Below are 17378 nucleotides of genomic sequence, written 5' to 3'. Positions count from 1 at the left end.
CTCCTCCACTCCTCCCTTCGAACTGGCCTAAAATGTGCTCCTCTGTACTACTGCAAAGAAACAAGCAAAAACTGTGTGGTTCCGGGGTCAACAAACATTTTCTGCGAAGGGCCAGATTGGAAATATTTTCAAGTTTGTGTGTCATACAGTCTCTGTTCCAACTACTCAACTTTTCTGTAGACAATAGGTTAAAAAGAAATGGGCATGGCTACATTCCAATAAAACTATTTACAAAACAGGAAGTGGACTAGACTTGGCCTGCAAGCCATAGTTAAACAACCCCTGCTGTAATCTCCTCAAGGCCCTATCTCATGGCTCCATTTCTTAAACTATAAATCCTGTTATGTTACTACCAGACCCCAGAAGTCCTGATTTCTATTTATTATTTCTGAAATTGTTCTTTCATAGGTCATCAATGACCACCAAACTGCCTGATTGTATTACCTGTTCCAGTCTTCATTTTCTCAAATTTGAAACTTGCACCTCCTTCCCCAGATGTCAACAGCTCTACTGTTCTTCTGATTTTTAAATATTACTTCTCAGTCTCCTCTTGGTCCCTCTTCCTCTACCTCATCCAAAAAACAATGATTTTCCAGACTTAGTCTTTCCCTCTTCTTTAGGGACATGTTCTACTGGGTGTCCTCATCCATCCATCACCCATCATTCCCCCAAAGAGTCTTCTCTGAAATCCCCTGCCAAGGCTCTGGGCTTCCACTTTTTGTCCTCCTATTGCACCACGGGTGCATATTAAATTATTGATGTTGGTTTCTTGGCCTGCTATTCCACTTTGTAGTAAAAGCAGGGGTGGTTATCAGTTTGCAGAGAGAGCCCACCGTAAGAAAATATTCAGTCTCTTAAAAGAGGTAATTTATAATTGCAGGGGGTCTGTGATTAGGATAATGAAATCTAGAATTTCAGGACGCTGTCTTCCAAAAAGGGGAAAGAATGGCTAAAGGAAGGTAATCCAGTTTCTAGTAATGAAAAGTTTAATTATTTATGTCAGTTCTCTGTATGAAAACAACTGAAAAAGTGCGAACAAAAAAAAGCATCATCTTAAATCTACAAGGAACAGGAAACTATAAAAAGCAATGGAGGAGATTTGGAAAAGAAACAAATAGAAATTATATAAATAACAATATAAAAACTCAATGGACAGGTTTAACAGAAGACCAGACAGAGCTGACGAAAGAATTAGTGAACTGGAAGATAGATTTGAAGAAATTATCCAGAATGCAGCACAGAGAGACAACATCTTGGTAAACACAAAAGAAAGGGTAAAAGATACAGAGGATCCAGTTAGAGAACCTAACCTACATTTACTATAGAGTATTGAGCAGAAACAATATTCAAAAAAAAAGTCTGAGAATATTTTACTCTGATAAAAGACAATAGTCCAGTTTTAAGACGTCCCCAAAAATTATTGAAAAGGATAAAATAAATCAAATGCACATCTACAAATGCATATATTCTACAAGATAAACAGTAAAAGAGACTGTCTTCAAAAGAATTATATTTAGACTTAGAGCTGACTTCTCAACAACGATGTAAGTCGCAAGACAGTAGAATAATACCCCTAATGAACTGAGAGAAAATAAATGCCAACCTAGAATAATAAACCCAACAAAAATAGCTTTCATGAATAAAAGCAAAATAAATACATTTTTAGACAAATAAAAATAGATTAGCATCAACAGAACCACGCTAAATGAAATTCTATAGCATGTACTTCAACTGGGTAAAAAAGAGAGAGAAGATGCCAGAGGAAATTTCTAAGATGCAGGGAAGAAAGAAAAGCATATAAAGTAGTAAATATTTGGGTAACTAAACAAACACTAACTGCATCAAGTAAAATTCATCTTGTGGGATAAATTAAAATACACAACTACAACAGCATATACATTTATAACTGAGGCAGCAAGCAAATGGAGTTTAAATATTTTTTTATTCTGTGGGAGGAGAATGAAAGTATTAGTTAACTTTGATAGACTTTGATAGCTAACAAGTCATGTTTTATTTTCTACAGTAATCACTGAAAGGAAAGAAACCTGACAAATCATCTAGTCCTGAAAATGGATAGCACTGGAGTGTCACACCATACCCGGCCATCATGGCAGTGGATATATAGAAAGATAGGATCATTAAGGGCCTTACCTTGGTAGGCCCAGATCCTGCCCCTAACAAAAAAGGGAGAAAAAAAGGGCAAGAAAAAATGGACATGGAACATGGAATCATTGAGACAAACAGAAAGCATAGAATAAGATGGTAGATTTAAATCTATGTACATAAATATCTTTTTAACATAAGTATTTTAATATAAACACATTGAATATAAATGAAAGAAATGCTCACGTTAAAATAAAATCAGATTAAATATTTTTAAATTCAACTTTATGCTGCTCATAAGAAACATAAAATTTAAGATAGTAGAAAAAAGTTCAAGGATAAATAAAGCGTAGGAAAATATAAAGAGGAACATCTACCTACCAACAGAAAGAGAGTGGATATTTTAAACTAATTATTGATCTTCTTCCCTGCTGGGCAGATAAAGATTTCTGGTTATATTAGGGTATGTTACCACTGAAGTTGAAAATAGTTACCCATTATGACCAACTTCTTAAATTATGTCAACCTAGCTGTGTTAGCTTGGGGACAGTATTGCTTCTATAAGAAGTAACTCCTTTGCTCCACATGGATGCTATTTTATGCTGGATATACCTCAAGAAAAACTACTGATTTCTTTAATGACAATGATATTTATTCATTGGAGGCAAGGTAAAAAACTGGGCTGGTTTCTACCTTGATGGTTTCTGACTTTTAACATTCTCCCTTCATTTTTACTGAGGGGATTGCCTAGGATTAAGACCAGTAAGGAGTTATGCTGACATTGTTTAGCTCATTAGGCTGAGAGGGCAGCGCTCAGAACACAAATGAGCAGAATCCAATCTATGGAGACCAGTTAGGTTTGCTCCTGCACAAGCACAGATGTCCTTTCTGATCCAATCAGCAACTCTTACACCAAGGGGATCAGCAAGACTGTCAACGGAGCAGAGAAAATCTGGAACACCAGACACAATGCAAGGATGTCCCGCCTGGAGGCTGCTCCAAGGCATCATATAGGGACAGCATGTTTTGTGCACTGGAATAATACTATGGTGGTTTGCTTCTAAAATAAATACTCTCAGATATCAGACTATTATATCTGAATGCCCCATTCCTTAATTCATCCAACAAATATTGATTGTGCACCTATGACAGGAGCTAGGTATACAACGGTTAGCTAAGAAGATGGTCTCTGCCATCATGGTGTACACAGCTTAGCAAATGATCACATCAGCTTAACTTTACAGGCCAATGTCTCACCTCAAAAAACTGATTTAATTACTATTAAGTAGTGACAAAGTTTAAAAAGTTTTCAAGTAATTTGGTGCCACTCTTCTAAAAAAACATTAGGCCTCGAGAATTTCCAGGCCTTATTTTTTTATAGCTTTCCCTCAATGGTTTAAACTTTAATTTCTAAGCAGTGAGAGTGACTTTCTAGGTGTCTCTCAGAGATAACTTCATGTAGATGAAGTTTCCAGAATTCAGTGGCAGCACATAGAGGCAAAACAATATACAGTGGCTCTAACAGAACTTGGCTCTGAGCATGAAAGGTCCCTGAGAGCAAGGGCTGGCAAACTACGGCCCACAGGCAAAAATCTCACAGCCACCTGGTTTTTGTAAATAAAGTTTGATTGGAACACAGCCATGCTCATTTGTTTGTATGTTGTCTATGCCATCTGCCATACTGTGATGGCAGAGTTGAACAGCTGCAACAGGGATCACATTTCCCGCAAAAGAAAACATGTTTACTACGTGGTCCTTTACAGCACAAGTTTGCTATAGAGGGAATCCAGGAAGGGACCTTCTCAGCCATACATAAAATGCACAGGCAACTGGTGAACAGCCAGGGAAAAAGGCCCTTTCAGCAGCTGGTGCATGCCAAGATGGCTCCCTGGAAGTAGCTAGGCAGTTATGTAATAAAGACTTTTATTAAAACAAAGCACCTTCATATAATTAAAGTATCTGAACACTCTTCCTTATCAAATGCCAGAATGGCTGCTGGGCCACCTCCACTGCTTTGGTGAACCTGGATCAGGGTCCCGCTCTGAAGAGCGCACATTTTCCCCAATTGTTTCCTAGACAGCCTGCTGCCTTCCTGTGAAAGCCTGCTCTCTGTCATCCACCCCTGCAGTGTCTGTCGTGGTACTCCATGCTGGTTCGTCAGGAAGCCCAAAACTACTGCCAGGACAGTCATTCCTTCAAGAACTCACTGTTCAGTTCAAATGCACACACCCCAAACACAGGCGATGGGCCACGTGTGGAGGCCAAACCCATTTCTCCAGGGCCCAACTGGACACAAAGAAATAAAAAGACAGGAACAGACAGCACCTATTCAGGACCTCTTTCTGAGATCCTGGTAGTGAAATCCAAGTATTCTTTGAATGTTAGCTACCAAGCATCAACACTTGTCGGTCATAATGACCCTGAAAAGACAAAGCTTCCTATAACTGCAGACTGCAGAATCTTCTGGATACAGAATGGTTTCTTTGTAAGCTTTGCAATGACCTTGGTGAGACTGTATATATTTAACTATCTCAGAGTGAAGAGTTGATTTGTAGGATGGAATCCAAGGTAGATGTTAATGAGATGCAGAGGATCTTGGAATGTTAAGTACCACCAGGGAGTCCTTTTATTTCTGTAGGTGTGAGCAAAGGAAGCAGAAGCACGCCAGAATATGCTAGACCTCAGAGCCCAGGTGAATTCTGCCAAGGCTCCTCATGCAACTGAAAATCGAATGGTCATCCTAACTATATGCGACCCAACACACTACGACCAATCCTCACTTTAGTCACTATAGTAACACACACACACACACACACACACACAACCTTACATTTACCTGCCCTTGAAAACTTCAGAGCCCTCTCTAATTCCTCTCCCTTCTCTGAGTCCTCATCCAATCATTTTCCAAGCCCTGGGCTCCATCAACCTCCTAAATGCTCTCACGTTTAGCCCTCGCTTATTCTCATTGGCCTCTAGTTCAGGCCCTATTCCCTTCCACGAAACTATTACAGTGGGTTTTTTGTTTGTTTCTTTTGTTTACTCCTAGTTTTTTGGGTTTAGTTTTTTGGTGTTTTGCTTTGCTTTAGTACAACATACAGGCAGCAAAGTGCACAGATCTTAAGTATGCAGTCTGATGAATTTTCACATATGGCTACACTCACGTATGCAGACTATTTCTGGTAACTTAGAGGTCCCCCTCGTGCCCCTTCTCAGTCAATGCTCCTCCCAAAGGCAGACACCATTCTGATGACTAACACTATAGACTAGTTTCGCCTGTTTTTGAACTTCACATGAATGGAATCATTCCTGTTGGACTTCTGCTGAGCATTGGTCTGTGAGATTCATCCAACTGTTGCATGTAGCTATGATGCATTCTTTTTCACTGTGGTGCACTCATCCAGTGGACTACTATGTATTTACCTATATGACAATGTATTTACCTATTTTACTGTGATGGACATTTAAGTTGTTCACAATTCAGGGCTATGATGCACGAAGCCTACGCTGGCCTATTCTTGGTCACTGACGTCCAGTCTCTCCCCATCACTGCCTCTTGCACAAGCCCATAAATTAACATCATATCAACACTCCCATTATATGACTCCACAGCACATATGTGAGTGCCAATGGCGTCTCACTGGCTTTCTAGACAAAGCTAATCTCCTTTTTCTACCATGCACAGGTCTCTGCTACTGCATTTGATGCATCATCCAGGCTTTATAGCCCATCTTTGCCCCCCATGTTTGTGTTCATTTAGTCAAATTCAATCTCCCCCCACTGCTCAAGCACCCCTACTTACCTTCCCTCTCGGGGCCATTGTTTCTGCAATGGCTTGGGTGCTGGATGCCCCTTCCCTACTACGTTCATTTATGCCTGTGGAAAATGTCCACAGCCTTCTAGGCTCATATAAAAATGCCAGCTCCTCCAGGAAGCCTTGAAAAAACATCCTATTTCCCATCGTAGAAGCCCATGACATTTGAAGACTCTGCAACTATGCCCGGTGGCATAGCCGTGCTGACCACAGAGACTTCTCCTCCAGGAAGAATCACCTGGAGAACTGGATGGAATGGAAGGCCAACTGCTTTTCTCAATCTGACTGCTGATGCTACTCGTGTCATGTTCCTAAGGGCGTCGCTCTTTTTGGGTTTCTGGAATTCCGTTCAGCAAGTAAACACTCACCTAGATTAATCCTTTAATCGCTTAAGCAGTGGGAGAATTTGGCAAATCAAGAAGAAGTAAATTAGTTGGATGACGTTCAGTTTGGGGTTAATTTTAATAAAACAGGGCTTTAAAAGACATTAATTTTTGTGGGCACAATAAAAGAAAGAAAAGAATTAACAAGAAAGGGTCACTAGTTATAGTCAGCCTGTGTTCTCATAATAAATGTTCATCCCTTGTTGTTTGCCTAAATACTGATCACTGCGAGGCCCTGTGCTGGGAGATGTGTGGGGTGTAGGGACCACAGACTATAAACCTTTTACCCTCAAGGGTCTCACAGTCCATTGGAGAAAAAAAATAGATAAGAATAAAATAATCCACGGAAATACTGTTTCGAGAAAATCTTGGAGGAAAAAGAAAGCACATGAGGAAAGCTTTCTGAGACAAACAAGAAATGAGATCAGTATTTCTGGTTGTGGAAAGAATTTCTGTAAAAAGAGCTGCTGTCAATTTAGAACCCATGGTGACACATTATTAGCTAACTTCTACTGGGTCAGGCTTAGGGGGATTTTTTGAAGCACAGATTGCATCTGAAAATTAACGACCAGAATCTCTTGCACAAGTATAAAGTGGAGATCCAGCTGAGGTGGCCATCAGGTTGTTAAGCTCGCATCTAGTCACCCTTGGAGTCTCTTAAAATTGCCCCTAAGATACAGTCTTCTCTGCTTTGCATAGTAACCCTGTGCAGAAGTTTGCATACCTTAATCTTAAAAGAACTACGGAGAGATTTCAACCACAAAATCACTTAAGTACTTTGCTGCTTCCGACGCTCAGCACATTTATGAAGATCCCACATAGGACTTTAGGCTGTCATCACCACTGACCTCTGGGGGCAATCTTCAGATTCCCTCTAATTCTTCCCTGGTCAGTATATCTCTGGGGTCACTTGCCTGTCACCTGAGAAGGCGCTTCACTTCTCTGTCCAATGGTGGAGAAAATTGCAATGTCATTCAAATATTCTTTCCAGAGTCTTTGCTAACCTGCAGGTTTCGAGTTTGCCTCCCGCCCTGCCTGTGGGCACAGGCTAATTGGTAGAAAACTGGGTGGCAGGATCCTGGGGAAAATGTGAAATCTTCACCTATCCCGCTCCCGTCTACCTGCCCGACCCCTCACTAAATAGAGCCACATCTGAGTAAGTTAACTGTGCATATGATGCTACTTCAGGGCATAAAGCCAGAGGAAAATCCTTATAAAAGCTGTTTTCCTATGAGGAGTTGTATTCAAGTCAGGATGCGCGAAGAATTTTTCCCATCAATCATGTTTCCTCATTTCTAGTTTCTAATCATCTTTACCCATAATTTTGCAGTGGGCTGTAACTAATTGGTAAAACGGCAGAGTAAGAACTGAACTACACTGTTCGTATTTTATTGATAGTCACCCAATTAATACGGTTCTCTATCGCACATTGTTCTACAGTAGACTGTACCATGCCTTCAACATGAATAATTCATTTCACATGACATGCATCAAGTCAAAATTCAAAATCATGCAACAGGCATCTACATTTTATATGTGGTTATAAAATACAAATTTTCCCAGGGTGGCTTCGGCCTCCAGTGAGTGAATGAGTGATGAGAGGGGCTGCCTTAAAACGGCTCCACTGAGCAGAGGCAGACAGTGGGGCTGCTCTGTCTCCACGATAGTGAACAGTGACAGGCAATTCAACCTCTGTGGCCCCATCACTGACTTATTTTCTTACTTAGAGTTCTTGGGACCAAAAGGAAAATATAAGCTGTATTGTTCCAGGCTTTCTTTTAATAAAGAAATGGTTCTCATCTACGGGATGAGAACTGCTCCTCAAGGGACACTAAGCTGTGTCTGGAGGCATTTTTCCTTGTCACAACTTGGGGGGGTGGGTACCAGCCATCTAGTGGGTAGAGGTCAGGGATGCTGCTAAACATCCTACAATGTATTGGACAGATAACAAAGCTCCCACAATAAAGAGGCAACAGGCCTCAATGTCAATAGTGCGAAGGTAGAGACCCTATTTTCACCTGGTGTTATCATTTTAATTTTGCAAGGCTTTTAGGTAATGGGCCCCCAATTCTGTCTTCGTTTCCCATGATTAGAATTAGCAACTTAGCACCGAGGACATAGGAGGTATTTGGTACTGACACCTTGGTAAATTGGCATAATTAATTTTATTGTACACACGTATAGATAAATAAGTCACACGTCATGTTCTGAAGAAAACCTAGCTGTAGGTAGAGCAAGTTTTCTCATTATCTGCTTAGGTACCAATGATGGGGTTCAGCCTTTGCTGCTGCTCGGAAGCTGCTTTGTTAGGGGTGCAGAGTCTACCTTGAAAGATCTCAACTTGGACACGTCAGCCTCATGGTTGAAAAGAATGCAGACTTTGCCTTCAACCTTTTACACCGCTTGTGCAAGTGAGCTTTTACTTAGACTTGAGTCTTTCCTCTTTCTAAACTCTGTTTTCCTGTCTGGTGGCAACAGCATTTTGGCTGTTGAAAGCTCTATCTTCATGAAGGTTTCCCCCATAGTGCCACCATCAGCCCAACTTAACAATTTACAAATTCCTCTGTTTCTGTTTTTTAATTACTGTTCTTTTTATTTGGGTTATTTCCACTAATCCAACTAATGAAGAGGGAGAAGGTACCAGTTAAAGGTGTAAATGTTTCTTAAAAGATTGTAATTTAAAACACCTAAAGATAATGGTTAAAACGAGAGTTCAGGGCTTCCCTGGTGGCGCAGTGGTTGAGAGTCCGCCTGCCGATGCAGGGGACACAGGTTCGTGCCCCGGTCCGGGAAGATCCCACATGCCACGGAGCAGCTGGGCCCGTGAGCCATGGCCACTGAGCCTGCGCGTCCGGAGCCTGTACTCCGCAACGGGAGAGGCCACAACAGTGAGAGGCCCACGTACCGCAAAAAAAAAAAAAAGAGTTCAATCATATTTATATATATATTCACAGTCATCAAACATACCCTAAATTCATAATTATCATTTTACTATTTACTCATATTACTGAATTTAATATTACAATAAGTTCATTTATCTTCTAATTAAGATGTTTAATGAGACAGAATCAAGCAAACCTATGATCTTTATTTCCAACTAAATCTCAATGACATCATTATTATAACTGATTCATTTTGCCTTCCTTCACCTACTTATTTTATCTGACCAGCCTAAAATCAAACTCTCATCTTGCTTTTTTATTTAAGGCTTGTGGGAAAAGATTTTGCTTGAATTTTTAATACAGTTATATACTCAGATTTATCCTCTTTAAAGATTCTTCTTGAATAAACATTTTCCTTTTAACATTGAGTAACAAGATTAAAATTCTTAAGAAAAAGAGTCTGTATGTTGGCAGTGCCCTCCTCTTGGGACCAATGAGTTGATTCCAATAAATGCCATTAGGGGAGAAAGGTGGCTCTCCCCTCCTTGTGTCCCCCCTGGGGCTGTGGAGCCCCTCTCCTTCCCTAACATCGTCTCATTTAATACATTACAGTTTGAAACCTTTCGCCAGAATGCACATACAATGTCTCTATCACAGCACATCCCATTGACCATACTGCACTTGCTTGAACCCTGCACTTGATAAGGGCCAATAGCTGTATATAATAATATGAAGTTATAATTTTTGATGGAAAATTTCAGTTTTTGTAGCTTTGTATGTATTGCATGGTTCCCAAAGGCCCCGCTGGAAAATAAGAATAATTGATTACAAGTTTTACAAAATTTCTCGAGAATTTGGGGCCTTCCTCAACCCTGTTTTTTAACTAAGATTTTATACTGAGTAAGCTCTTCAAATAATAGCCACATTCACTAAGCAAGAACCATCGTGGTAAGCTCAAAAAAGGGTTAGTGGCATCTGGGTACAGGACTCTTCATCTCAGCCTCCTCCAAGTGAGCTAAGGACTAGGCCTTCTTGCACATCTCACTTAGTATATCTTGACCTCTAACAGGGTGCTAACAACAGAGATTCCTCTTAAGATTCTGTGATTATTAAATGAGATATTGTATGCTATGTGCTTAAATACTGCCTGACACATAGTAGGCAGTCAATAAATAACAACAGTAGTAAATTATCTATTAACTGCCTAATAAGTCATCCAGCTTGAGAAAAAAATGAAACAAATGCTGGTGAGGAGAATTCATAAGTAAAACAGTAGAGTGAAACTTTCCACTCTGCATCTAAACTATCAAGGCAGTTCAATCTGGGCTAAAGATGTGGATACACGTAAGGAAACCAGCCCAAGGCAGAATGATCCCCACACAGCAGCTTCCTGTTACTGTACCACAGGCTATGTGCTGCTGCCAGAACCCAGAGGAGCAGGCAGCCTTCTCCTCTAAAGTAGTCATCTTGGGACTGAGATATGGGTTAGTCTTGGACCGTTTCCTTTTTCCTTCTTTCCAGCTGCTTCAATGTAGGTCTCTTGTGTAAAGGCAGGGAGCTTTTCCATAACACAAGAAGTACTTTGCTACATGTGGGAGGAAAAGCCCAGAGATACAAACTACAGATGATAAATACAGATACGCTTCTCCTTATTTAAATTAACATGACAAAGCCTGACTTATTTATCGTATCCTTAAGTATCTACTACTTTACTCCAAGGCCAAAAGGCTCGAATCGAGCTTCTATTATTAACTATCTGACGTGGTGTCTGGCTCTCACTAGGGATATTTCACAAGTTAGGTGAATTTGATCCTAAATATATATTCACTGAGCATCTACTGTATGGTCAGCACCATTTTATCCAGAGGGACAAGTGTCCTTGACCAGGATAATGTATAAAACTAACAAATTTCATAACTAAGTACAAGACTATTGCTTTACTTGGAAGAAAGAAATTACAGGTACCATATTGCATCTGGGGAGCATTGGTGAGAGTCTCTGCGGAAGCTGATGCGCAGGTTGAGTCTGGCATGATAGACCACCACGGGAGGAGGAGAAACCAAAGAAACCAAAGGAAAGCCTGTGTGGAGACGGAGAACAGAATGTGTGTGTATAGTTTGGGGATGGCTGCAGCCCGGATGGTGTGGAGGGCTCGTGGGAAGCTGGAGGGAAGGGGTGGACCAGATGATAAGTGCTTTTAAAGACTCTGCTAAGAAGCTTGATCTTCAGCTGGTGGCCAATGACAGGCTAGTTAAAGTTTTCAAGAATGAGAGACACGCTCAGATGTGCTTGGAGGACCAGCACAGCGCATGGTGTGGGACAGACTGGTGCCAAGATGCCAGCCATAAGCCAGTGGTAATGAGTCAGGGAGGAGGTGGCAGTGCATCAGTGGTGACAGGGGCAGTTGGCCTGGAGAAGTGGGGACAGAAGCAAGAGACCTTTAGGAGGCAGAATCTACAGGGCCTCCTGGCTACTCATTGGAGAAAGTGGACGTGAAGGCAGTCAAGGACCACAGGGATGTCTAGCCCGGGAAAACTGAGCGGAAGGAGACACTGCTACTCTGCTCACGGAATCCAGGAGGGGCGGGAGGGAAGGGAGTGAGCGAGGTCAGCAGGAGGCACGTTAAGGTTCAGAGCCCCACAGGATAGCGAGCAGAACAGAGGCAGCCGACATGCTCATCTCTTCCGTTCCTTGTGGTCCTGGAATCCACTACTCTGTTCCAAGTCAAAACCTATCCCAGAGTCCCGTGGGTTAAGACCCTGTGGATCTGATCTTCCACCAGTGGAAACAATAATTGAGGTCCAGAAAGGGTGGCATGAAGTCCATGTCGCCTATTGTGGCCAAACTCCCCTTTTCCTGCTTCCCCTTTCATTCATTTGTTCTAGTAATTCTTGTCCCTTCTCCTTCCTGCCTCCAGAGCCTCACTGGCGCCCCCTGGCGGTTAGACGCACTAAGATCTGCCAGTCCAACAGGCACACTGAGCGTCAGGAGAGCTGTTCCACCTTCCTTGTCCTCCTTCTTGTCATTTACATTGAGGTCATTTCCACATCGAAATCTTCATTAGCACCCCAGGGCCTATGACAGAAAATCCAAACTGTTTGGCCTCTAAGATCTGAAGCTACACTATCGCCCCCTCCCCATCCTCCTCTGAGCCCTTCTACCAGCCAGTCCTGGCAAGGGGGCCACGTCCTACCTCTGTTCTTTATGTATGTATTTACACTATTTCCTTAACTTGAATACTGTGAGCTTTCATTTTTTAACTTTTAGACATCTTTGCTATTGTTCTAGGTCTACCTCAATTACCTCCTTGGAGAAACCTTTCCTTTCTTTTGCTTTTGTTGTAGAGTTTATAATTGACTTGCCAAATCCACTTATTTGTGATTCTTGCCTTATTCTGTGTTCTCATACTACTTTATTCACATTCCTACATGCATCTATTTGTGCCTTACACAACTGAAACTTCCTGGAGGGCATAGATGATAGTTTATTCGTTTTTTGCATTTCTCATGGTCCATGAATATTTGATTGTTTAATAAAACTGAAATAACTAACCCTGGGAATTCCCTAGTGGTCCAGTAGTTAGGACTCCACGCTTCTACTGCAGGAGGCACGGGTTCGATCCCTGGTTGGGGAACTAAGATCCTGCAAGTTACGTGGTGCGGCCAGAAAAAAACTGATATGACTAGTAATCCTGATCATAACCCAGAGTACTAAGGTTGAGAGTGTTGGGATAGAGAACTGTCTTGAGGTACATTACTTCACTTGTCATTTCTAGCCAGAGAGAAACAACTTTCCAGACCTATCATCAGGAACAATACCTGGCCCGGCAGGCGAGGGGGGTAAGGCCATGTAGGCCTATGGGGAGTGGCAGGGGAGTAGCTCTGGTGGGGAAAGCACAAGAGAGCATTGGTTAGGACAGAGCACAGGTGACAAGGCCAGAACTGAGGGACATGGCCCTACAGGAGGGATAGAGCCCAAAGGGCCAATTCTTTTTCTCTTCCACAGTATCTTATCTCTCCCACTAAGCTTTCTTTTCACCTCAGTGCTCTATTTTCTCCCATGATCCTCAGCTCTTTCCTACAGTTCCCTGTTGCATCCCAAGATCCTCCACTCTATCCCACCACCCTCCATTCTCTCCCATCGATTCCTTCTTTCCTACAATCCTGTTATTTCCCACAATTCCGCATCTCTCCCACAATTCTGTTATCTCCCATAACCCCCCACATCTCCCACAATTCTCCATTCTCTACCATAATTTACCATCTCAACTACAATCCTGTTCTTTCCAATTCTCTCTTCTCTCCCAGAATTTCCCATGTCCCATAACTCCTATCTCACCCACCACTCTCTCTTCACTCCCACAATTACTGCTTCTTTCACGAAATTACTCATTCTCTCTGCAAATTTACTATTGTATCCCACAATTCTCTCACATTCCTCCATCTCTCCAATAATCCTCCATTCTCTCCCACAATCTCATCTCCCATAATTCCCTACACTGTACCACAATCCACTTGTCTCCCACAATTCCCTGTATGGTCCCACAATCCCCTGGGTCTCCCACAATCCTCTCATCTCCCTCAATTCCCTGAACTGTCCCACAATTCTCCATTCTCTCCCACAATTCACTGCACTGTCCCACAATTCCATTTCTCTCCCACAATCCTCACTTCTTTCCCACAATTCCCTGTGTTGCCCACAGTTCTCCCTTCTCTCCCACAGTTCTATTTCTCTCCCATAAGCCTCTGTTGCCTTCCATAATTCTCAGGTTTTTTCACACAATGTCTATTATCCCCAAAGTCTTGGTACTATCGAACGATTCTCTATTCTCTCACATAAGTCACTGTTCTCTCCCAGATATCTCCATTTCTCCCACAATTCCAGTTCTATTCCAGATTTTGCCATTCTCTCCCATAATTCCTTTCTCTCCTAGTACTTTCCTTTCATTCTGACAATTACCCTTTTATAAAATTACCCATTTTCTCTCCAAATTTCCTATTTTTTCCCACAAGTCGTTCTCTCTTATAATCCTCACTTCTCTCCCAAATATGCCATTTTGTCTCACAATACTCAGTTCTTTCCCACAACTCCCTGTCTCTCCCATGATTCCGTCTCTCTCACAATTCCTGTCTTTCCCATAATTCCTTCTCTACCACAATTCCATTCTTTCCCACAATCCTCCATTCTCTCCCACAACTCCATGTTTTTGCCACAATTCTCTATCCTCCCAAAATTCCCCCTCTCTCACAATTCCTGTCTTTCCCATAATTCCTTCTCTACCACAATTCCATTCTTTCCCACAATCCTCCATTCTCTCCCACAACTCCATGTTTTTGCCACAATTCTCTATCCTCCCACAATTCCCCCTTCTCTCCCACAATTCCATTCTTTCTCACAATCTTCCATTCCCTCCCACAATTCCTCATCTCTTGCACAGTCCTCCATTCTCTCCCACAATTCCTCTTCTCTCCCACAATCCTCCATTCCCTCCCACAATTACTTGTCTCTCCCACAATCTTCTCTCTCATAGTCCTGCACTGTCTCCCACAATTCCCTGTGCTTCCCTCAAGCCTCTTGTCTCCCACAATTCTCTGCACTGTGACACAATTCTGTCCTTTCCCACAATCCTGTTCTCTCCCAGAATCCTTTCCTCCCCCACCATTCGCTGTTCTTCCCCCAGGACCCTATGTCTGCATAATTCCTTATCCTGCTCCACATTTCTCCCACAATTCCCCATCTTTCCACAAATTCTTTGCCACAATTACCTCTCCCTCAGTTCCCCCCTTTCTCCCACAATTATGTCTTTAAATATATATTTATCTTACCTGCCTATGAGTTTTCTTAACTTTAAAGTATTTCTTATTACGTGTTTATCATATATATCAGTGTTCATCAAAATGTGTCCCATCAGCAATGGCCAGTTCACACACTGTGGTCCACCTGCTGGTCACATTTATCAGAGCATTTTCCCAGAGTGCAACCCTCACTGATCACTACTGGACAATTCACTGAATCCTTTATGCCTTCAATGTCTGATTACCGACTGCTTCCGTGACTGTCCATTTATACACTAGGAACTGAGTGATAGAGGGCAGTGCCACCCATCCAATCTGAGATACGCTTGTACTAGAATGTGAAACTAGTATATGATTGAGCACAGTGTTTAACAGAGAAGACATTTTTTCACAGCAAAAATTTCTTGGTAAAAGAATAACGTGTTATTTTCCTTTCTTGGGCATTGTTGAGTGGCTTTGACTCTTTTTGGCCTTCAGCATTGAATGCTACTGTCCTTTAGTGGCAACTAGTTAATATTAAGGTAAGTGCCTTTCCCTCCCATGTATTTTTGGTGAGAAAATTTAATAAATTCAGGGAAATAATAAATATATGAACACCATTAACGGGCAACCTTTGCTCTAAAGCAATGATTCTTAACCAGGGATGATGATCATGACCCCCCAGGGATATGTGGCAATGTCTTGAAATATTTTTAATTGGCACAGCTGGGAAGGGGACGCATTATTGGCATCTAGGGGGTAGAGGTCAGGGATGCTGTTCAACATCCTACAGTAGACAGGACAGTCCCCACAATAATTATCCAGCCCTTAATTCTATTTAAAATGTCAATAGGGCCTGATCTAAAGGAAAGGGGGTTTCATTATTTATTTATTTTTGGCTGTGTTGGGTCTTTGTTGCTGCATGCGGGCTTTCTCTAGTTGCAGCGAGCAGGAGCTACTCTTTGTTGCGGTGTGCGGGCTTCTCATTGCGGTGGCTTCTCTTGTTGCGGAGCACAGGCTCTAGGCAGGCAGGCTTCAATAGTTGTGGCACATGGGCTTAGTTGCTCTGCGGCATATGGGATCTTCCCGGACCAGGGATCGAACCCGTGTCCCCTGCATTGGCAGGTGGATTCTTATCCATTGCACCACCAGGGAAGCCCAGGAAGGGGTTTTTAAAGGCTACAATTAACTCAATCTATGTTTATCTAATGTCTACCATAGGCCAGGTACCACATCAGGTACTGGACTCAGCCAGCCCTCCCTACTAAATGACAAAAATTGCTCTTCATGCAGATGCTAAAGCAAAGTTCCCCACAATCCTCAAAAACTTGGAAATGAGAAATGTTACCATTTGAGAACTAAACTTCAAAATACATAAATAATAAATTAGATCAGAGACATGCAAACACTCCTTATAGTGGCAAAAAGACTCCTAGGCTGAAGAGAAAGAGCTACAAAAGATGAACACCTACAGAGAAAGAGGGTGGCCATCAGAAAAAAGGTTAGTCATCCAAAGCAGAGATGAAAATAAGATGAAAAGACCCAAAAGAGGCAGGTACAAAGAAGGACTAACAAATTCACATTATTTAAGTAACAAATAATTACTATATGCCCAGTAAGTACCTTACAGAGGCTATATCACGGGATCCTCACAAAAATTCTAAGTTACTATTTTAAGAAACAGTTCTTTCTGGAAAGGAGACCATAGCAGAATCCATGCACGCACTGGCTAGAAGAGACAGGCTTCCTTCAGACAAACAAAATAACCCTTTCCTGATGGGCATGTCCAGAACTACAAAAACCTGAGGCGATTACACAGTCAACTGATATCATTCACAACCTTTAGTCTGATTCCAGCCTCACCAAAGTAACCTTTTGAAAATTTGGTTTCTCCTGTAGATTCCTTGCAAGGGAACAGTGAGCAGGTCAAGGTGACATAAACCTCCACAAACCTCGAGTTGACTCAAGAGTTCTCATTACGCTTTTATAAACTGGAAGCCTGATTATAAGTTAACTTATCACGTAGCTCAATTACAGGAAAAGAAGGTATTGCTATGAAAATGAGTATTCCGGTCTGTTTGAGAATTGTGTTTCTTTCTCAAGGTAGATTCATACATTGCCATTTCGAAAGAAACTTACATATATGATCTCTGTGTGTTTACATAAATAAATAAAATATGTAAATTGACACTTCAATTCTATGAACTTCCTTAATAGGATTCCATCCTTGAGAGGCCAATTTATGCTCAGTAGGACAATAAAATCTGATTCTCAGACTAAGCATTTGAAGACCAGTTCCTTGATCAGGTCTATCACCTGGCCTTCTGAATTCACTTATTCATCAAACAGGTATTTACCAGGGACTGCACTGAGAAGTGAGCATACAGGAATAACTAGGGTGACATGGTCCTTGCTCTGCTAGAGG

Source organism: Phocoena phocoena, chromosome X (assembly GCF_963924675.1).
Source record: "Phocoena phocoena chromosome X, mPhoPho1.1, whole genome shotgun sequence".
NCBI classification, from domain to species: domain Eukaryota; kingdom Metazoa; phylum Chordata; class Mammalia; order Artiodactyla; family Phocoenidae; genus Phocoena; species Phocoena phocoena.
Note: the sequence above shows the minus strand (reverse complement) of the source record.